At 43.8% G+C, this 23,221-nt stretch overlaps 1 protein-coding gene across 5 annotated transcripts in view; it reads right to left on the bottom strand.

Annotated features, from left to right (window-relative positions):
* SFMBT1 (Scm like with four mbt domains 1) overlaps positions 1 to 23,221 on the bottom strand; it is an 89,656-nt gene that overhangs the window by 47,631 nt on the left and 18,804 nt on the right. The window contains exon 1 of one of the 5 annotated variants that reach the window (XM_072044508.1): positions 17,234 to 17,341. The exons of the other annotated variants lie outside the window; for them this stretch is intronic. The gene's annotated coding sequence lies outside the window, so the exon portion shown is untranslated. Of the gene's footprint in view, positions 1 to 17,233; positions 17,342 to 23,221 lie in introns of those variants that run through there. 5 annotated transcript variants of the gene reach the window in all.

The raw sequence follows: 23,221 nt of genomic DNA, 5'->3' as shown, positions 1-23,221 counted from the left end.
TCCTTACCACAACAATTTTTAGCTCCAAAAGTAGAAAGAATACCAGGTTGTTGCAGTGGACTCAAGCACAAGCACTTCCAGCACCAACAGACAAATACAATTACGAACATAACACTCGGCTATCCAGTATCTGGAAGGTGTCTTAAACCAAAAAATGCATTGCTTGCGCATCCATTTTAGGCAATTAATAAAGATAAAAACTCATCTTTAAATGCCTGAAACATAAAAATTACCCAGAGACTCTGCAAAAATTTATCTGTTAGAACAACAGATTTGGAAACTAATTTCAATGCATGAAGGATATCAGTCCTGCAGATAAAGTATGAAGGTCAATGCAGTCTTAACTGAGTTGTAATAAATGCCTCCATGATACTGCTAGGAGGCTCAATTTATTCAAACAAGTCCCCTTTGCCAACTCCTATAATCTGTGCATATGTTATAAGAAAGTCTTTGAATGCAATCTTAGCAGGACACTCAACTTGCCTCAACACTCAGGTCATGCAAAAGGAAAAAAAAACCCTGCAGCATCTTCCAAATCCTTTTCTGAAACTGAACTCCTCATTCCAGGGGAACTGAACTTGAGCCATCTAATGGATGCCACCACTACAGACAACACATCAATAAAAGGAGGAGGAAGTGGAGAGGGAAGGATGGTACTCTGCAAACATGACATTAAAAAAAAAAAAAGCCAATCATGTAAAATGCTTTTGATATATAAAATAATACTCCTACTTGCTTACTTCCTTTGTTGTGTCATTGAAATAGTATACAATACCAAAATAAAATGATATATTACACCCATTTCTCAGAAGAGCTTCTACACCACAGGCTACATGTAGAAAGGGCAACTCTCCCTTGAATGCTAACAAAACTGCAGGATAAAGTCAGGTCCCATCAGCCAGCGAGGGCTCACACCAGCTCCAGCCATTTGAGATCCACAGCCAAGCCCAGCTTAACCCCAAGGACATTTCCTTTCACCCCACCAACACACAAGTTTAAAGGTTAGGAGCTAAGCCTGTTTGTCAACACATGTACACCCCGTTACAGATCCCATCAACTCCATCAGCATCCTAACCAGCGCTCACCATTTGTGAAATTACTGCCATTCTCCTGGATTTGCATCTAAAAACAGACTTCATAGTCTAACCTTAGGTTTGTATTTATAAAACATTGCCACTGATACTTGGGGGCAACAAAGGGAGTAGCATCTCATTCCTACTTCTTGCAGACATGGAGTGTTGGTCATCTCTGAGCAAGCAACTATCCCCAGGCAGCCAAATCCGCAAGGGTGGGCTAGAGCGAAAATTAAAATAGAAAAGAACTGGTTTCAAAGGTTGCAGGTTTTGTATTATATTCAGTTTAAATAATTTCAATTAAACAGCAACAACAAAAAGAACTAAGAATCTGTTATTTGTTTTTAAGCACACTAATGCACACTAATTTGTTTTTAAGCACACATACACTCTACGCAGACAGATGCAACTGCAAATCAAACTGCTGTCCAACAGACAGAAAGCCTGTTTTAACAAGCAGTGGCTCTAAAGAAAACATAATTACAAATAAAAGCTGCAGAAGCAAGTAAGACACTGCACTGTTTTATCAAAAACACTCATCACATCGTATGGAATTGGATCAAAACCAAGTTGTAAGTCACCGTTTTCCTTCTGCAGAAGTTAGCAGACACCTGGGCAGCGAGTGCAGGAAAACAAAACAAACGCAACCTGTGGCTGCAGAAGGTGTGAAACCAAGGCTCATTTTCCCCAGCAAGGACTCAGTATCACCTACCACCAAGAAATAAACCTCAGCCTACCAGCGAAACCCAAGTGCTGGAGCCCAGCTGCTGCTGAGTGTGGGAAGCGAGAGGTGGAGGGACTGCAGAAGTGTCAGCCGCGCTCGGCACACGCTGAATACGTGCTACAAAGGCACCTCGGCATCGAGACCTCCAGAGCCCAGGCCCTGCTTTCAGAAATGCTAATGAGCACCTTCTCAGTACAGATGAGACCCAGGAGTAAATGAGACTACAAACTTCGAAGGGTCAGGACTCCAGGCCTGTTGTGTCATTTTCTTCACAACAACAGGTTTCAGAGTTCCGCAGCGTGTTAGGACTTCCATGCCGCAGGTTCTTATTTTTACAGTACTTATTTTTACCCTGCGAGCAGCAGGTGCTGGCACCGTCACAGCATCCACATCCCCTCGCTCTGCCCTCAGCTCTCCCCGTAGGCTCCCTGGGGCCAGCAGCACACAGGACAGGAGCCGTGAGGGGGCTGCATCTGCCGTCCTCCTCCTCCCGGCCCCTGGTGCTCCCGCGCAGGGCCCAGCACAACACGTACTCCTCAGCTGTCTTCGAGATGGCACGACAGGAGGAGGAGGAGGACCACCACCGCGGGATGGAGCAGATGTCCGCAGTAGTTGAAAACGGAGGGCTCGTGTTCTCCCACAAGATGTTCTCCTGCCAGATGGTGTTCATAAGGAGAGCTCTCAGTAGCAGAAGATCGGGATAGCAGCACGGCTCACTTCCATAAACGCAGGTTCTCTGCTCTTCCCCTGGTAGGAGCACCAAAGGGAAGCATCGGAAGCACGCTGCCATCCAAGCATTAGGCCTTGACAGGACTATAATGATTTCCTACTCAGAGGAATTCCCCGATTCAAAAGCAAAAGCATGACTGAATTACCGACTTAAAGTGGGGGAAGCTGAAAAACTAAACCACAGTTCTATTATGTATGGGGGCCGACAGGGAGTACGTCTAAATGAGCAAGACATCTTAAAGGCTTTGGAGACCTTTACTCAGGTCTCCGAATGTGAATACCAGAACTTCTAATTCCTTTCTTTATTAAACATATAATCCTTCTAACGCAACTATTTGAGTGAAGATTGTTACATCAAGTCAGAAATCCTAGATGAGACTAGTTTCAGCTTCCTACGATGCGTATTTAAACATACCTTAACAAGAGTGTTGGAGGCAGCTTATTCTACATCCTAACCTCCAGCAGTTCAGACAAAGCCCTGTGCAGTTCGAGTGTGGCATCTTACCTTTACCTTGATCCCCATCCTGTTTCACGGGCTTACTGCACGCTCAGGTCACTTACCTTACTGCACTCCAGCTACAGGTTTGTCACCCAGAGATGCATTCTGACCTGAGCTGCTCCAGAGCTGCCAAGGACAACGATGCTGATGAAAATTCACCGTGCCTGTAAAGCTGGAAGTCTGGTGTGTAACCACCTCAGACTAATCTAACCTAGGTTACTTTAAAAACGATTCAGACGCTTCACCAGCCCAGCACAGGATCTCACACTCCACACAGGAGGACAAACTGCAGAGGAGGCCAAGCAATTTCCCCGCAGCTGCAGGAGTGCCCATGGAGGAACCACAGGCATGTGGTTCATGTGTGGCTGTGTGACCTGCAGAAGTGGTGCTGGTCTGATACTACCACTGCTTCAGATCCCAACAGCAAAAGTAAGAGCGTTTTTCCCTAATAGTGACGACTTTGACTTTACTAACACTGTTCAAAAACTAACAGCAAAGACAGAAATATCTCCCGGCCGACAATTCTGAATTATTGAGTAGACAATACGAAAAGGAAAAAGAACTAAAGAAGCCCAAGTGTGACCTCGCCAAGAAAACAAAAGGAATTGGGAAAAACAGAGAGCGATTAGTTTTTGTGCTGAAGAGGAGCAGCAGCTGATGGCAGGATTAAGACGGCGACCATGGCAGAGAGCAGGGATGGCAACAAGCGGCTCTGCTCCCTTCTGGAGCTAACCACTGCAGTGACTGAGCTGAAACACGCCACTGCAGCCACAGACCTTTCCTTCTTTTAGGACAACCGCTGTGAAACACTACCAAAAAAAAACCAAAGTACTCCTAGGCCCCTATTAGGGAAGAAAAAGAACGGAAAACACACATTTCAGCCACCCCTTTGAATAATCCTGTAGAGAAAATCCTGACCAACTGATGATGGCTAATGTTTCTTCAAAGGGAATATTTCTTCCTCATTTAACTTACAAAACTGTCTCCTGCAAATGACATTTTATTTATAGCAGTGGTATTTGCTGTATAACTGATTGGGGAAGGCTGTAAATGAGCATCATTGCATATATATGGAAAACAATGATAAAGCAGTCATCAAAAAGCTAAAGAAGATTTAAATATTCAAATAAGGCAATCTGCATAACCCCCACCTGAATTTTAATTTTGCAGAACTTATTTCAGAGCTTTGTGCTGTAGATTATCTGTGCAAGCTATTTCTTTTCCACCAAAGAATGGCACCCTGCACAGTAAAGAGCGTCCACCGATTGCCAGAGTCACGCTAATTTTAATCCCTGGGCTTAAGCTAGAGGAGGCACAACACCAGAGCAGGACGGGTTGCTTTTTCAAACTCTCCTGGGATCAAGGCAAAGATGAAGACACCGACGAACCGCAATCAGGTTCTGGTGGCAGTGGGCTGTGTCAAGGCTGTCCAGCTGCCACGCAGAACAACGCTGTGACCTGCAGCTCTCTGCAGGGCAAACCGTCCCCACGGGAAGGAGAGGAAGGCAGTGCTATGGAGGCAGAGGCAGGCAGGCATCATCGAGAAGCAGCCTCTGGAACAGCGCAAGCATTTGCTAAGCAGGACGAGGACCAATGTGGGGAGGACTCCCTGAAGAATGGGCTTGTGCCAAGCAGGTCAAAAAGATATATTTGCAAATTAAATTAACACCTCTAAGCCTGCTGGCACTGCAGCTTTGGATTTATTATTACAAAAAAAGCGCTTTAGCTGCAAAGGCCAACAGCCCTGCAGCCTCGCACAGCAATGCAGCAGCGACAGCTCCAACATACAAAGACATCAGCTTGCACTTCACATGCTGCAAACACAACCGCTAAGGGAGATTAGGAGCTTTTCTTCTTCGAACCTTACTCTGTAATCTTGAGCTAGGCAGATCCTGAGCAGTCTTTCTTTCCAGACCACGGAATTTTGAACACATTTCAGAACACATTATCTGCTGCACGGGCTCACTCAGTGGTACTAGTAACTTTTTCAGCATTTTTGGTTGTGGAGATAGAACATTGCTTTGTAAATAGCATCGTTTCATCCTTTGTGTTGCTTGGATTTGAGAGTAGAACACCGGAATATTCCTCAGACAACAAGAAAAAGATCATTTTTGAGCACCACTCAATTCCCTGACCACAGAAGCATTACATCTTGCCTGAAAACCTTAAATTTGATAAGAAAAACTCCAAGAAGGGAAGGGTGTTACACTCTTTCCCATGGCACACACAAAATTGGGTGTCTGGGGGGAAGCAGGAGGAGAGGGAGGAAAGGGGGGTGTCAGTAAAGCAACCGTTGCAATGTTGTCCAAATCTAAGGATTGGAGAAACACAAAGTGAAAGGAAGAATAAGCACCAGCAAATATTCAGTTGTTTCAGAAACAGAATTTTCCATTACAAGCATTAAATAGTTGATCTAGAGATTTCCCTGAAGGAGCTGGTGACGAAGGAAATGAAATGCTTTAGGCAAAAGACGTGGTAATTTATTTCACTGACCTACAACACACTGTAGTTGCAAATACTTTTTACACTTAAAATTTGTGCCCTGTAAATCCCACTTACTGGCACCCCGAGGTGAAAGTGAGCACTTGTGGATGTAAAGAATATAGGGGGAAAAAATTCAAATCAGGCTGCCTACACAAGTGTCATTTTGACAAACTCTTCGCAGAAGCAAAGAGCAAACAAAACCTCTCGTGCTTCATCACACAACAGCAATCCCAGCACCACACACCCAGCTTTTTTCAAGGCTTAAAGCTTCTCTTCGCTCCAAACAAGCAAATTTATCACGCTGTACCTCTGTGATGTGAGGAAAGGTTCAGAGACCAACATCCCAAAGAACTTACTCATCTCCTGCAGCTATGAACTCTGCAGCTTTCATGACTACAATAAACACTGTAAATATTTGTATGCTGCCTCCCAAGTTGTTAGTTTTGTTTTGTCCCGTTCTATCTTCAACTTCCCACACTCAGCCTTCACTGTGCAACGGCACAGAGCCCTGCACACACTGCTATCAAAATTATTGCATCGTTTAAATAACAAGTGAATTAAATTTTCATTGACATTAATTATGAGTTTGTTCATTAATTTGTCAGTTACTGTAATAAATTCCGTGACTGAGCAGAAAAAAAAAAAAAGTCTACTGGCTGCTTCTGGCCCAACCTGGCTGTGCACATTGCGATGTGTGCTGGCTCAGGGCAACCTGTGTGGCCTGGGGACGTGTTCGGTGCCATTTGGCCCTCGGTGCTCCAGCCCCAGCACTCGAGCAGGGCAGCTGCCTCCGAGGAGAAAAGGGAAGCAGAGAAGAAGTTGTTTGCCAGTTAGTAATCAGCATGAGGGAGAAAACTGGAACAAAAGACATTTTTCAGAGCTTTTTCCCCTCCTGATTTTTATTTCAGCCCTGCAATCACTTTTGGATGATGATGAAATGTAGAGTTTACCTTTTTGGTTTGTGAACAGACATGAAAAGACGGAGCAGTCTCATACTCCCAAGGCCAGGGCTGCTCACATAACTGGGATGCAGCCGCATGCTGAGCCAGGGCTGCACCACCAGAAACCTCTCACCTGCACCCTGCCTCCACAAACAAGCAACTAGGAGGAGAGCAGAAAGCAAAGCGCTAACAGTTGATGTCCAAGTACGATCCTGCCCCAACATGTGGTATGGGAACCTTTGATGTTGCAGAAGGAGGAGGAACCTGAAAGAAAAGGTCAGGCTTTCCTTGAGGATTACAGCTCCTCAGGGCTCAGCCTCGACATGAAACACGGAAACGCATCTTAAAAGGATGCTTGCTTCTAGACTATACCACTACATGTTTCTGAAAGCCTTGGGAGCATTACTTGTACCTTGGCTACATCTTCTCCACGTAACTGAACCAGAGGAAGGTTTGCACTACCCCCTAAAAGGCATTTCCACACCCACTTGCTCACTCCTGCTCCACAATAAACTTTCCACTGGAGCAAACACACATAGCAAAACCAAAGAGGAGACTTGGGTCAGGCTAAAATTCCCCTGACTTGCCAGGCACAGCTGACCAGAGGGTTCAGGATCCATTGGTGACCTCAATAAGAAAGCCACCAGGGTCACCCAAGTCCAGTGGGTCCTGCTGCAGAGCACCAATGTAAAAGAGAACTTATCCACCCTGCATACTCATCTGAATCTTGTTTTGAAAATGCCTGTGCCAGCACACATTGTGATATCCAAAGGATTTCTCTAGTAATGATAAAGACTCCGGGTAACTCCAAAGCCTCACTTAAAAAAAAATACAGAAAATGAACTAATGCTAACAAATAAGACTAAGTAAAGTGGTTCTCACTTTCTTCTGTGCCAATAAATCACACGTGTGCTTCAGTATTCATTGCAGTCATCCACTGCACAGGAAAAGGTGCACTTCAGATGCAAAGCTTTACGGACGCTTACCTGCGTGGCAAAAGATGCAGATGTTTGGTGAACTTAACCATTCTACACTCAGGCATCAGGTCACGTCAAACGGCATGCTTTCTAAGCAGGTTAATCTAAAAATAAACTTTAAACACAACCAAGACACATATTTATTATTCAGAAGACTAAGTCTGATGGACAGAAACAGGAAAAGGCAACTTGTGGCTGAACAGCAGCAACAAAGTTAGCTCTACAATCTTCTTTCTCAGATGGAGAAGAGACTTACTATCTTAATCTGTATTCTCACATAGGTTTCAGCACACAACATTTCCAGATTTTCTGCAATTTCTTTCATTTGCCCAGTGTCAGAGGCAAATGCCTTTGCCTAAGACTCACCATTTGTATAACTGTGCTATTTCCAGCCTGCTTCAAACAGGTAAGAATAAGTAAGCATTGCTTGATAGCTCGTATTTGACAGAACTCGACTTGAAAACTCTCCGGAGTAGAAATAACTGTATTGCACTCCTGTGCAATCGGCACACTGTATCCTGCATAAATTAGTCAAGTATTCCTTCATTCTCCCTTGCTTTCTCCCTTTGAAGCCACCTGCTCCAAGAGGCTGCAACTGTAGAAGCAGTGAAATGCTGAGTGTGGCACATTCCAGGCAAGAGACAAACCACTCGTTTTGCAATAGAGCCTGAACCATTGAAGAATAAAAAGCAGGAAAAAGCATTTAGAAATAACTGTATGAACAGCGACATTTGTATCACATTGGACATTGTGTTCCTGTAGCCCGTGATGAAAATCTGGGGAAGCAATTCCATCATAGCACAAAAATGGCCAATTCAAAACCTTTATTTTTGCAATAAAGTCAAGTCACAACATGCTCATGCAGAAGGAGGCCTATAAAGACTGTTGATTTAGGCAGAAAACATTGCATTTATGGGATGGTGCTCACCACAGCTTGTTTACAAAAAACAATGTTTTCTTACCGAAAGGAATTTACCTCACTCTTCTAAACACAAGGCACCTGATTATTCCAGTGGTTACACACCACATACATAATGCCACAGAAGGGAAACAGCTGCTTCATTTTCTTAAAGGTGTAAAAGCCTGCTAAAAACATGACAAGCTTCAGCTCCACCTTTTACTGCTTTACATGCACTGAAGCCCAGCTGTTTGTAGGGACTGAGGCCCCGTGCTGCCATACAGCCCCAACCACGCAGCTGTGCCGCGTATCCAAGCGAGGAGCGGTTTCTGCTGTGAGATCACCAAGCGTTGGGAGCGCACACAGGACATCCTCACTCCAGCGTGACTTCCACCCGGTTCACAGCAGTTTTGCAATGATGTTGACACGTGGTCTGATTTGCGTAAATATACTTTTAAGTTCTATTTTTTTGCATTTCATCTCGATTTGCTCCCACCAGCCCTAGCCCTTGTGCCACAACAGCAGGGCCGATTGAGATCTGATGCCAGCTGATTTCTGTGCTTCTTCAGGGCTAACAGGGAACTACTACACACCTCTTGCTCCCCACGGGTACGGCCTTCTATTCTAGCAGCACAGATGAATGAGATTTTGTAACTTCGGTTATTTATAAACCCCTCAGAGCTGCACCATCCCGGCTGTCACGTAAGGCGCCCTGGCTGCTGGGTCTGTTGGGGCAGTAATGCCTGCTCTCGGCGGCACAGCACGGGGAGAGGGGCACCAGCTCCACCCTGAGGGCACCCTGTGGGATGCCTGGGCTTTGTCGGACTGTCACTGAACTGACCCCTGCCATCCGACCTGAGAGCTACGCAAGTCGGTTTTACAAAGTGTCAAAGTGCAAGCAACGACCTGAATCATGTTTTCAGGTTAACCGCCCTTTCAGCGACAACAGATTTCCCAAATAACGCCCAGGCAGCCTTGCAATCCCCCTGCTAGACGTTTTCTCTCAGCAGCCATGCCTCCCACTGCCCAGAGCGCTGAGCAGCGTCCCACTGCCCTCTAGCAGCCGTCAGCCCCCTTCCTGCCAGTGCACGGGCTCCACTCACACAGGACCTGACACCACCGCTGCTGCTACAGGTGACATTGGCTGTTTTTCAAGCCACAGCCTCCAAGCTCAGAGACCAACACACAACAAGCCCAAAAGAACTCAGCCTGCGTTACATGCTGGTATCTGACAAGCTCTACGTGTTCACTCGGTGCACTGCCAGGCAAAGCTGCGATGTTTTAGGTGAATTATATTTAAATTATTATGAGGATGTACTTCCACTGTGTCATTTTATTGTTTTAATCCAAAACCACGTGGATCTGAGAGACAGCAGCTTATGGAAGGAGCCCATGAGAAGCTGGTTCTGGAGTTCTGTGAAATACCCATGGCCACGTTGGATCTGGCATTCACCACCTCACTTGCACCACTATGCAGTTAAAGTTACCTATTACATATCTACCGCTATTTTACCCACTATAAGTAGTGTGGTTTGCACACCATTACGGATACTCTGACCCTCTTACAAGGTGAGAGGAACCCCTCTGTTCGCTCCTCAGGACAACCAGCAGGCAGGTTTGTACTCTCAGCGAGGCTCTGGCAGTGCTTTCTGCTCACAGCCTGCAGCGCTGAACGGACAGCCGGGCTATGGGGCACCTCATCCTTTCAGCTTGCGAAGGAAGCCAACAGGCAGACTAAAAGTTAATAAAATACACATCTATTATTGCACTAACAGTGAACTTGTACACTTTTGAGAAGACTGAAGCCTATTTCACTCGATACCAGCTGTGTTTACACTATAGCACAGTCTGGTACCTCTGAAGCTCAAGTGAACTTAAATCTGACTGCAACCACGCTGGTTCCAGGGGGAAAATTGCTAAGAGGAGAAACATAGTTCGGCTTCTTGTGTTAAATGAAAACCTTTACATCAGCTGCTTTTAAAGGTACCACAATTTCATTTACCACGCACCAGGTATACAAATGGCAATCAAAACATACAGAAAACAGCTGCTTCACTCATACAGTAGCATAATATGAAAACATATCTGTACTCACCAAATCAAACTTTTCTCCCCCAGCAAGGTACACAAATACATTTTAATCAATGCAACAACCACTTTGCCATGCAGACTTTGAGCCACATCCATCAGTCACTGTCAGGAACAGAGTGCTGGTCCTGCAAAGTTTTCCTCAGATGAAGAAAAAAGTCCACTGTCAAGATAACTCAGTGTTATCTTCTATTGACTGAGGCTCAGTTCTATCTTGCTTTCTCCCCTTAGCACTCACTGAAGAGAATAGGAAATAACACATTATCTAGAACTACCTGCAGCTTTGGACAACTACTCTGCACAATGCAGTCAGCTGGACCAGATCTGTGAAGCTGATTATTCCGAAGAGGAAAACAACGCCTTGATTTTACCTGGAAAATACCGTATATGCTATGCTGAGGGTGCCAGCTCCACACAGCAGTGAGCCCCCACCTGCACAGTGCCATCAGCCTTGAAGCACCAATGTGCAGAGCAACACTCACTTCTAAGTCTTCTGTTTTGGCTAAGCAGGAAAACCATTTGCTAAACCCCAGCAGTGGCAAGGAAGCCACTGTCAATGCTCAGGAGTTGTGAGTTCAGGCAATAGGCACAGCCAGGCGGCCTCATGGGTCCTGGTACAGACAGTGGCAGCTGTTCCACCTGAGCAAGTCCATGGTTCTTCAGCCTGGTCATTTCATTTGGTGCTCAGGATACCAAATAAAGTCATTTTTTGTGGGTTTAATTTAAGATTTCTTCTTGGCCACCTCTCTTTTAGTTTAATTGATGCTTACTTCATTTGCCTTTGTCTAACCATGCAAGGTCTGGTTTGGATGGGTGAACACAGACGATTTCTCCGCAGCTTCCAGTGGCATATGTAAAACAGGACTAAAGAGCAGCAAATTAAGAGTTCAAAGGTCTCCCATCGCCCAGCATACCAAGACTGCTTGGAGAGCAGCAGGGTGATGGCTGCCTGTGAGCCACAGCCGTGCTCTAGAGACGGGAGCATGAAAAGGCCACCTCCCCTCCAGCATGCTGCTCTACTCCAGGAGAAAGGAAACCAAACCACTCAGCTACCACCCCACTGGTCAGCTTCTGCCTGGCTTCCTGCTTGCCCAGGAGGAAAGATGAAAATAATTCAAGTTAGAAATGTCCAAAAGAGAGAGCTGCATCTGAACACAAAGTGAGGGATGTAATCCTGACTACAGAGTGGGAAACAACATAGTGGGAAGACCTGGAAATTTGGAATTTAGCACTGTTTTTCCTCTCGGGCCAGCTGTTTCCATGATCCCTGCAGGCAGACAGGAGGTAAGGCTGATCGGAAAAGCTTTACCAAAAAGACTTCCTGGGAGACAGCGTGGATTAAAGGACGTAGAGCCAAGCACTTCCCCAGAGCTGGAGGCCCAACCCAGAGCTGCTCATAAGCTGCCGGACCTCCCTGCTTCAGTCACATTCATTGCCATTACCACAGAACTGCTCAGTAGAAATGAAATAAATGAAATCATCACTTTTTTTTTCTTTTCTTTTTTTTTTTTTTAAATCGAAATTACTCAAAATGTAATGAGTTCTGATTTTAGTTGTCACTGAACACAAACGCCAAAGAGTAGCTTAGCAATATTGTGCAATGTTGCACATGTTCTCCATTTGAGTAAACCACACACTGGCTGGCTGCCTCTGCTCTCTGAATGTTTCCTGATAATGTAAAGCCCCAAGTTAGTTTACCCATGGCAAGAGCATTTGCAGTCAGTAATGACAGAGAGATCACATCGGGAATATCTATCACCAAGAATTCAGAATTACACAAATGACACTTAAATGACATTATCCTTTTCTTCTTAAATAGATACCTAGTTAAAAAAAAAATAACCCACCAACATATATATATATAAATATCACAATTCTGTTATAATGATTTTTAGTCACCATTACAGCACAGCCTGTAATACTCTGCTATCCGGAGATCATGGGCAGAGGATGCTCAAAACTGTTCCCATAACTTCTACTGGCATTGATATTAAATACAATACATGCAACAGGATTAAGTAAAGAAGGAGTTAAATTGAATGCAATCAGGACTTATTCCTTTTGTAATATAACCACATTAATCCAAGACCAGTACCTAAAGGAAACTACCAAAATCAAACGCTGCTGGGGAGCTATTAAGAGGAAATGAGAATCAAGTTTACCCTTCACCGCCACTTCACTGTTTCAGCAATGCAGGATTCCAGGTTCCCACACCAGATCTTCTGTTTTAAACTGTAAAATAACCTCTTTCTTTAACAACATGCACTTTTTCTTTGCTGATGCACCACAGAAGACTTAACACGGGCTTGGTGTCTGCAGGCAGCAAGCAACAGCTGGCAGCCTCCCAAGCATCCCGGTTAAGGGGCCCTTTATGCTGCACACGGCGAGAGAAGTCAAATGATCTGGTGGAAGAGCTGGGTAATGCCCCAGGTACTATCGGAGCCTTTGCATCACATTTACAAGATTCAGAGTATTATTTTAAATTGCTGAACAACTGTATCATATGTCCCAAGAGAGGCCAGCTGCCTACCTGCTATGTACTTGTACTTGTACTTCACCTCCGCCTTCCCTTCCTAACAGAGCGGGGAATTCAGCCGAGGTGTTCACAGCCCCGGGGGGAATTCTGTGGCAACACCCCAGCCTAAAGCACTGCTACTGGAACACAAGTGTAACTTGCAGCCACAAAAAAGGGTGTTCTTGGACAGAGCCAACTAAACCCGTCTATTTTTACAAGGCAATTTTTCAAAAGGTAAAGCTAAATAAGATTAAATACATTTTAAAAGCATCTCCATCTGCAACGCAGACCTTCATGACAACGGCTACCCCAGCCATGCCACTCCTGCACAGTGCCAATGAGACCCTGCAAGAGCAGCCTGGCAGCACAACACCATCACGCTGCAACGTCATCCAGGAAATCGAAATTCAAGCCAAACTTGGAGGAATCGCAGATCTCAACTTGGTCAAAACAATCACATTTCAGCACAGCCTAAAGCCCGTGGAACGTCAGCACTTGTAAGAAAGCTCAGCACAGTAACTCACCCCACACCTTCCTTATTCAAAATTTCTACCTGTTTTTCTACGTGGCCTCCAGAGAGCCCTTTTTCCAACAGCAAGTTCTGCTTGCCATCCCAGTTATTAAAATGTATTAAGTGATACACCTTAAAATGTTTACCGAAGTATTAAAACATTTATCAATGTCTTTGTCTGAGGTATCAGACTAAGCATGAGCCAAAATCTAGCTTCTCACCTGTTTGGTGATCAGCTTTGCACACACATACAGAAAATACAGATATTTTGAAGACATTGGAGAAATAGATTACATTGAATACAGGAGATCATCTTCTGCACGAGGAAGAAATTGCCGTCAAGTAAAGAGAGGATGTTTTATGTTTCACACAGCACATAAATTTCTGCAAACTAGTAATGGGGGTGGTGGTGATGTGTGGAGACAGCAGGATAAGAGGAGAGGTAAACCAGCAGTGGTTAGGTTTTCCAATGTTACTTGCTACCTAGCTAGAATACAGAGTCTACATCCACAGGAATAGTTTCAGCCTGATTACGCTCCCTCTACTTCTTAAATAAAAGTTAAACATCTGTAGAAAAATTATCAGAAAATGTTAGTTATCCTGCAATTTCCTGCAGACAACTGAAAACTGTATTTTTAAATTTAAAATATTTGATAAAACTGGGTTATTTTGATAAAATCAGGTTAAGGAAAAGCCACGCATGAAATCATATTGAGTGGTGTAAGGAAGTAAAAATATAGAGAAGTTTTATTTAAACTACCTACTTTATTTAAGTAGGTAAAATAATTCACCGGTTACTAAATAACTAATAACTAATAACTAATAGCGATGGGTTTCCAGTTGATGGGTTATTGAAAATAACAGGGAAACAAACACTAAGGATGAAGTCTGTATTGTGCATTTGCAAGAGAATTAAGGCACCCACTTTCCAGATTGCTGTTACTTCTGAACTTTTCCAAACCATAGACTGCTTTAATTTCCCATTTCAGAGCAGACCAGGAAGAAACGAGCAGGCTTATTTCCTGCAGGAAAGGGTTTCCCAGTGACTTTTGCTGAAAGGATTGTGGATTCCTTTTTTTGGATTCAAAACGTGAATGCACTGCTCCTACCAGCCTGATGCTTCCAGGATGTTCGTAGGGGCAGGGTGATTATATGCTTGCTTTCTCCAGCTGAAAAGCATAGGTGCTGCTAGTTTCTAATTGCGTATTTCTTTAATTATTAGTTATTATCAAAGTTATTAGTTATTATCAAAGGAACTGACCTGACAGCACAAGCTATTGTTACAAAAGCAGACATCAGGAAGACCAAGCAAAAGATTACACAAGGGAAGAATGCTTTTTTGACTCAAACTCATTACAAAACTTGCAGTACTTTTTTGGTTAATACTAAGTTTTCTGATGCTAAGCAGTAATTTTTCTATAAACATGCTTACAGTATTAGTGCAGAGAACAAGATACATGCTTCTGCTACCACAAGAAGCTGGTGCTCTTTCTTAGAGTGATTTAAAATATTTCTTTTTCAATTTTTTTGCACAAAACTCATGAACTAATGAAACCAATATTTTACCAACCAGTTTAAGTATTAAAAATAATAATATTAAATTTTAATGCTCAACTCCTGAGTACTGGGAAGGAGATGGGTTTTTGAATGCTACTAATGTAAGAGAACAGCATTCAGAAACCATTCTGAAACAATTTGACAGTGAAGTTCATGCCCAATGCCGATCTTTTTCCTCATCCCCATTTTTCTTTTGCCAGCTCCCACCCACCTTTTCTTCCACACAGCTTCATCTCCTCCATCAAAACAGACACCGTCCGTGTTTGGGAAATCAAACCAGCTGTGGTTCCGGAAGGACTTAAATCCAGAAGGACCGCATGCCAGCTTCAATCACTCAGGCACATCGTACGCACTCACTTCGATAGAGCTGCAGTGGGCAGGTCAGTGAGTGTGTACAAGGTCACCCCACTACACAGCATCAGAGTATTTTGACCCTAAAGGACAGCAGTGATAACAAAGCGCCTTACCTCAAGCCAGGGGATGCTTCACCAGCAAGGAACCAGGTGCTCTAACCCAGCACCTGCCATTCTTGTAAGAGCAAGCAGCAAATTAGTAGCAAGAGTGCCACGGAGCAGGTGTATTTGCTCCTACATGGCATTGGCCTTTATCACGGAACTGAAGAGAGGTTCCCAGCCTAGCGTGGACCTCAGGCCACACATCTTATCTAAGGTCTTAGGCACCAGTGTTGACAGGAGTTGGACTCCAAACGCTTTGAGAATCAGGGTCTAAGCTACTAAATCCTAGGAAGTGAGCACTGCTGTAGATGAACCAAGAGAGAAGCAGCTGTCCCCGTGCTGCCTTTGGTCTCTCCTGCTGCCTGAAGCACTCACCCTGTGCCTGGTAGGACAACTGCTGCTAGCGTGAGACAAAAGCAAAAGGAGCATTTCATTTTCTGCTTTCATTTTTTTCAAAGCAAAACTAGCAAGTTGGAGAGGCGAACTCTCCACAGAGCTGCCCATCAGAGCGATGTTTGTGTCGCATCCCACTGCCACTCACACCAACAGACGTCACTCTTTTAGCATCTTCTTAAAAAGTGTTTCCCCTAGGAAACGAAATCAATAATCTTAAGCAACAGCAACTGCACACAGAAAGCAGCCTGCTTTAAGTGTAACACGAAAAAGCACTGTTCGTTTTGTTTTTAGCATTGTGTGTTTTAATTACACCCCTTCACCCTCCTTCATGCTTTTTAATTGAATTTTCCTTTATCTTTAGAAGGCTAACTGTATTCCTAAGAGGCTGTGGATGGCAGAGTTCAATCCTCTCGCCGCAGAGTCCTGAGCCCTCCCACTGCTTTCCAATTTGCTTTTTGTTTTAAAGGAGTTCCAGTTCAGTTTGGCAAATACATTTTTAGTGGAAATAAATGTGACTCCAAAGGAGGAATATTATGATGATAACCCCCAAAACTCTTCTCTGCATCTGAAGGGATCCCAAAACCATCAATGAGCTCAAGGCTTAGAAAACTTCTGTTCCAGTGGTGTACGTTGACAGGACACGCTTACTTATAGTCTATCTGAAATTCCAGATTAGGTCACCTTACCTTGCTCTTTGCTCTGTGTGTACAATCTAACAAACCTCTCTAAGACACGCTGGCTTCAAGGCAAGGCACAACCACTGCATCACCAACACGCTCGCTTCCCCGACTGATGCCCTGACACCTTTCCAAATGCGACCAGAAAGCCCTTTTCCTGTCATCATTACCTACGCTGCAGATCTCAGCCACTACTTCAGTTCCACTGCCAGCACATCTCTTATCATCATGTCCAAACAGCAATAATAAGAAGCTAAAAGCACAGAAATACGGTTATTTCTCACCCTGTACAGACTGGATTACTTAATACACTTCTGGTGTTAAAGCAGCAGCTGAGCCTCTTCTGTAAAGTGCGTAAGTTAGGTTTCATAACAGGCTGAGAAAACATTTCAGAACAACAAGGCTTTAAACGTGGCATTTTAAATCTAGAAAACTGAGAAAAACACACACTTGACTGTGAAGCCAGCATAGGTGTTGCTGGATTTATTAATTCTGAGAAACTTCAAGCATCAACACAAACAAGCCTTACGAAGTCCCCACATTTGATCCTGGAACATCTTTAACCAACCATCATCTTCAAACCTTCTGACCGGTCCCCAAAATGCCACCTGTTTCCACTACAGCTCATGAACTGTTTCTGTTTTGTGCACTGAAATGCTCTTTTCACTGGCTAAAGCTCCCTTTGGCTCACCATGAAGACCGTACCAACCTTTGGACATCCAAACAGCGGTGGCAGAACGCAGCTCTCCCCCTTCTCCTTTGCTGCCACACAGGACGGAAGGCATTATGAGCTGTGCTTAGTGATGGAATTCTCCCTCTCCAGGCAACGCCACAAAACCATGGCCTTGCCTTTTGTTACTGTGCATTAACCTATATGCTTCCTTCCCGCTCCTCCCTTTAAAAAGAACTGAAAGCTTAAAAAAAAGTAAAAGACAACAGCTTTCAACAATATACATTTCAAATCACAACAGGCCTGAAGGCCTAAGAACAGTGACAGCACAGGGTCTTAGTGGATATCTCACAGGAACTGATGATGTTGTTATTACTCCAGCATCAGGAGTGATGCAATTACACGAAAATCTGTTCTCATTTCAAGACTTCTTTTGCACTTCTGTTCATACAGAGAGATAAACAAGTCCAAAGCCTAAGGGCTCAAAAGACAGAGAGCAACTAAAAAAGATTCCTCTATTTTTAGGGGAATGATTTTGAAGCTTGATCCTGATGACACTGGAATGTTTACAGTCATAAAATGTGTTTTAAAATCCAAACAATTTTTTTCATTTTATTATTTTTGCAGCCTCCTCCTCCTAAACTTCAGCGGATTCTTTTCAGGCATCACTCCGCTGGCACATGCAATGTTATTTCTGTTATTAAATTTAAATACCAAAGAGGTATAAGACTTCCATTCAAATTCAATTTCTACTTTGGAATCATTAGACGTGATTATTAAACCAGAAAATCTTCATCTCTCAGTAGGATGTAATAAAAAGTGTCTCAGAAAAACCAAACGACACCCTCTTCCTGAAAATGCCACCTGAAGATGTCCTTTCCTGAAGTCTCCTGGACTTCAGGAAGTCTCCTGAACATGTCCTGAAGTCTCCTGGACGTATCTCCTGGATATGCACGCTTCGGATCACAGTATATTCCCATGTGACAGGGTTTAACTGCAAAATCCATGTTCTCCTGTGCAAACCATGGAGGTGCCAGATGCAGGGAGCTCCCCAAGACACTGCCAAAGCAATCTTGTCCCCCACAGCAGGAACATCTCCTGCTCTCTGCCCAACCCCAGCAGTTACTGCAGACCTACTCACACCACCACGCGCAGCTCGGTGGCAGCCCGGCGTACGTAGCTCAAGTAACAGTGTTTAAAAACACTTCACAACCTGAGAAATTCACAATGAGATTTTCTTATTGAGGACAGGATCAGTGTTAAGTTCAATACCACATGCTGTACAGCAGATCTAGGCACAGATACCTCCTTTTATGACTGCGAGAAGTAACAGTTCCATTAAGGACAAGCCACAACCCAGGCATTAAGGCCAAAACCAAGCTCAATGGTCACCTCAGGTGAGAAAGTGATCTGAACTACAACAGGAACACTGAAGAAGTGGTATCAGCATTTCTGCTTCGTACATCCTCTGCTATCAAAATGAAAACGTTCCAAAATTAAAAAAAAAAAAAAAGAAAAAAGAGTTGTACACTGCAATTGCTGAAACTTGGAACCTTAAGAGCTTTCTGCATACAGAAAATTTGTTTTCCAGTATAACATTGCTATAAGCACCAAATTTAGTTTTATAAGATTTTATTTCTCCTCCTCCCAAATAAACCCAAAGGCGAGCTCCTCACACCCATCTTCCCACAGCTCCTGACATTTGTTTCCCATGCTGGTGTTCAGAAATACCTATCCAAAGCAGAAGATAGAAAATCCATCAGAACCGTGGTACCCTGAGCTTTGACACAAGTTAAGGAAAGCAAACGCCTCATCCCAAGCCTGGGGCCCACAGACACAGCACGGTCTTTCAAGAACCTGCTGCTGTCCACAGAGACTTCTATCATTTTGAAGCATTTGAAGCATTTTCTGGAAGATCGCCTTATATTTTAACTTCAGGAATGAAGATGGGAGGTAATGCCAGAAATCCAAGCCATTTTTCACAATACAGGGAGGCCTAGTGAGTTTATCCTGAGTTCTCTTCCTGCGATGTGGAGAAGTGCAGAAATACGAAGTGTGGAGCTTTAAGACAACAGAGAGCAGTGTAAGCGATGAAAAATAAATGTTGATTGCTAAGAACTGCAGAAGTATAGTTGAAGATGAAATTCAAGATACAATAATAATGCATGGAGAAAGAAATAACCTTGCCTATAGATTGAGATCTACATTAGCAACTGCTACTCAGGATTTTCAATTGTTGTAATTCCCTCAGAACATCAGTTCCATGGTCATTAAGAACCCCGAGGAATGGATTAGAAACCAGAAAACTTTGTGTTACAATTCTGGAAACCCCCAGCACACCTGTACCCTGACAGAGCACGTAGTCCTGGTGCCAAACAGCCACAGCATGACTAGAAGATGCACAAAGGAGAGGATCAGAGGCTTGCAGCACTTCGATATTAACCGAGATCTGTGTGCAGTTTGGTTTTACAGCTACGCCAGACAATACCCACAGCCTGAAAGAGAGGTCCTGCCCAGTCCAGCACAAGACGTGAATAGGCTTCAGTGCCTTCTGTACAATAGAACCGTTTCCTTCTTCAGGCTCAACAAAGCGCCTAAGGAAGGGTACAATAGAGCCCTGTAAAATCATAACTAGTATAAAAAAGAATAAGGAAAGGTTATTCACTATTTCTCCTACCACAAGAACCAGAAAACAAACTGCAGCACCTTGTCACGCTGTACATCATTAAACTGCAGACTCATAACCACAGGAAGCTGTGGATTCGGAAAGGATTAGACCAACTGACAGCGAGCAGGTCAAACCGCTGGTTTCTACACTGCTCCACGCCCGCGTCATCAGCTGCACGAAGGACCCTTCGCTGCTTCTCATCCTCATTTCAGAAGGTTTCTGAGGTGAGACACGAGGCTTGGTGGCCTACTGATCTGACACGTTGCGGCAATTGAACGTAAAAGTTCATCGCAACTTCATCTAGACTTGAAGGCACCCATCCTCCCACAGCACAGAGAGCCTCCTCAGCCCCCTCCGACAGCTAGCAAGCTGCTGTTTTGCTTTCAAGCCCCACTACTCAGGCAGGACCTCGGGAGGGTTAGTAATTTTAATACAGTAAAGTGGATTTGGCTGAGCAGTTTGTCAGAAATCAAGTTTTTGCCTTGTGGTAAGAGAGATCTCTCCCTTTTGAGCAGAAAATAAAGAATTTGTACACCACTAGCCTTTGAAACCCAAAACACAACGCTAGTTTCCGAGAGTCTCCCAGGCTGGCCACTGCCACCAGCACAACACAGCTGTATGAAAAGACACCGAGTTAGAAACATCAGTGCTGCTCGTTTTCCATGAAGGTGTCTCCAGCAGTTGAGAGGCAGTTGTTACATTAATTGCTTTGTTATCTTATATATCATTCACATCCCCGTCTAAGAATGATCAAGACTGACACAGCATGTTTTGATGCCACCATCTACGTAACAGCACAAAAGAAAGGCATTTCTTAAGCACAAATTGCTTTAAATACAAGCCTATGAAACTATGCAATGCTGCAATTTCTCGAGAACCTAAAACTTGTTCCCAGTAAGATTCAACCACTGTTCGGAAACAAAGTCAAAATGCAAAAGATTAAGCCTGAATACTTGAATAAAATGCTTCCTTTCCTATAAAAAAGGTAATTTCTGTATTTCTTCCTGGATAATACTAAGAGTTATAATTTACGTCAAGATGCATTTAGATGGAAATTGGACTACAATTAGTAACAAAAACTGTGCTTTTATTTTACTTAACTAAGTAACATTCGCCCCTTAGAAACAGATACAAAGAAAACAGTATTTTGGTTTTCCATTTAAGACAGATAAAGATTTAAATCAAGAAACAGCAATTGCAGTTAAAAAAAGTTGATTTTTTTTTCTTGTCACCTTGTCCTTTCAGTTATTATGTTCCCGTCTCCATTCCATACCCAAGCTGGAGGAATTGAAGGCAATCCTCCTTGTTTTTTCAGTTTCCAATCATTGTCTCTTACTTAAAGAAGCTGAACTGGTTGAGAAAACAAAGCCAAACGAACCAACTGTTGGCCATAACCCCTTTACACTTGCAGCTAGGCTGGAATTATCTAGAATTGGCTTCTTTTCACAGTAAATGTTGGATTCAAGTACTTAGCCAAGCCACTTCCCCAAAAACACTGGTTTTCATTAAGAGGAGTGAGAAATACATGCTCCAGTTTGCACAAGAGTAAGTTCAAAGAGTAACAGTTGGCCACAACAGCAGTGGGAATTCAGAGTTAAGTTCCTCCCCCCCCCTCAAACCTCTGCAAGAAGTTTGACAAATAACTGAAGACATAACATGATCACCCCAGAACCTCTCAGCCGCTGGACTGAGAAGCCGAGCTGCTAACTTGATCAAGTCTTGTTTTGCAAATACAGGGGAGAAAACTTCCCAGAAAGCAGGGGAGATTTTCATACGCCTGTGCCCATGGTCATGTTCATTTACAAGAGCTGATTAGTTCTGTTCAGTTGGCCAATTAGTGCCATATATGTAACGCTTCTGTCTGATCCTGCACTTTCATGATTTCTTAGGGCCATTAGTTTAACTCTCACGGTAATACTTTAAACAGCAACGAGCAGAATTAATCCTGGAATAAACCACTGCCTTCTTCAGTAAGTTCTCTTTTAGGATGTGCGTTATGTGAGTGATGTGAGAGCTCTGCTGGCCCAGCTGCAGGAGAGCACCCCATGCCTGCCCCCTGCCCGCCTGCCAGGCGTTTTCCACCTGCCTGTTTCTTTAGGAATTGTGTCGGACAGATCTCGTCATTTCCATTAAAACACCGCTAGGTTGGTTTACTACTTAACACGTGATCTGGGGAGTAGTTGGAACTAGACACAGGGAAAAAAAAATACTAAGCCACATGAGAGAAAGCCTGTCTGTGTGTATCATCGAGCTCCAATGGCATTTTTCAGTCCCACCTGGCACGTCCGCAGCTTTTGCAGCACCACCTCCTCACTCTCAGGGCAATGTCAATGGGCACAAGGGCCAGCAGTGGCCTCCCCTCACGAAAATATGCCTTGACAGGAGAGAAAGACACTTAGAAATAAACCACCCTAGTTTCAGACAAGACTTTACAGTGTTCTGTAACTTGAAATTCCTTATATTTAAGATATATTTTATGATTTCAAGATGATTTTTTTCTTTTTACACCAGAGGCCACAGCTCCCTATGCATTGAGCAGACAGCACACAAGAGCAGCACGTGTGTGCACGTTATCACAGTTCCCAAGGAGCCAGGGATTCCTAGAAGTATTTCATTCAGTCCAGCTACAGATAAAAAAAAAATCCCAAAGAAACGGTAAAATCTTACATTTAGACACATTCTCAGCATTCAAGAGACCAAAAAACAGGAAGCAAATGCCAGGGCATCACCTACTGCAGTACGGAGAGGCAAGACACCCACAGGACTCACAGAGCCATTTGTAATAAATGCGCACACCAGCATTAGAGGGGAAGTGCATTCACTTCCTGACTTGATCGGCTTCTTCTGGAAACAATGACAAATCTGAAGGTGCTATTTATGGCTTTCTCTCACCCATCCCCTGAAGAAATAGAGACTACAGCCTCTAAATACATCAAGATGGAGTTCATCTTCTCCGATTCACTTGATATCTACTTCAATATCACAGCTCCAGTCCTTTACATCCTTGAAAAAGATTAAGTGACAAACAGTGAAACCCTGCAGGGTTCCCCCCCACCACCATTACTTTCATCCAATGACCCAATTCCGCAAGACAGAGAACCTCTCGAGGTATGCTGAGGGCCCTCGACTTCAATCAGCCAAAATGGGAGAGGAGGTCACTCAGCCCTGCACAGAATTTATTCTTTAAATAATAATAATAATAATAAAAAATCCAAGACACATCTCCTCTACCTCTCCTCAGTACCCGCAGAGAATCTCAAAGCTGGTTGAATAGCTACATCATTTTTAAATAGCATCTAATTCCACTAGTCTCCTTCCCAACTCATCTGTTTGAAGAAAGAGATCATTTCTGTAGCAAG

The sequence above is a fragment of the Anas platyrhynchos genome, chromosome 13, assembly GCF_047663525.1.
Source record: "Anas platyrhynchos isolate ZD024472 breed Pekin duck chromosome 13, IASCAAS_PekinDuck_T2T, whole genome shotgun sequence".
NCBI classification, from domain to species: domain Eukaryota; kingdom Metazoa; phylum Chordata; class Aves; order Anseriformes; family Anatidae; genus Anas; species Anas platyrhynchos.
Note: the sequence above shows the minus strand (reverse complement) of the source record. Positions and strands in the feature narration are given on the sequence as shown.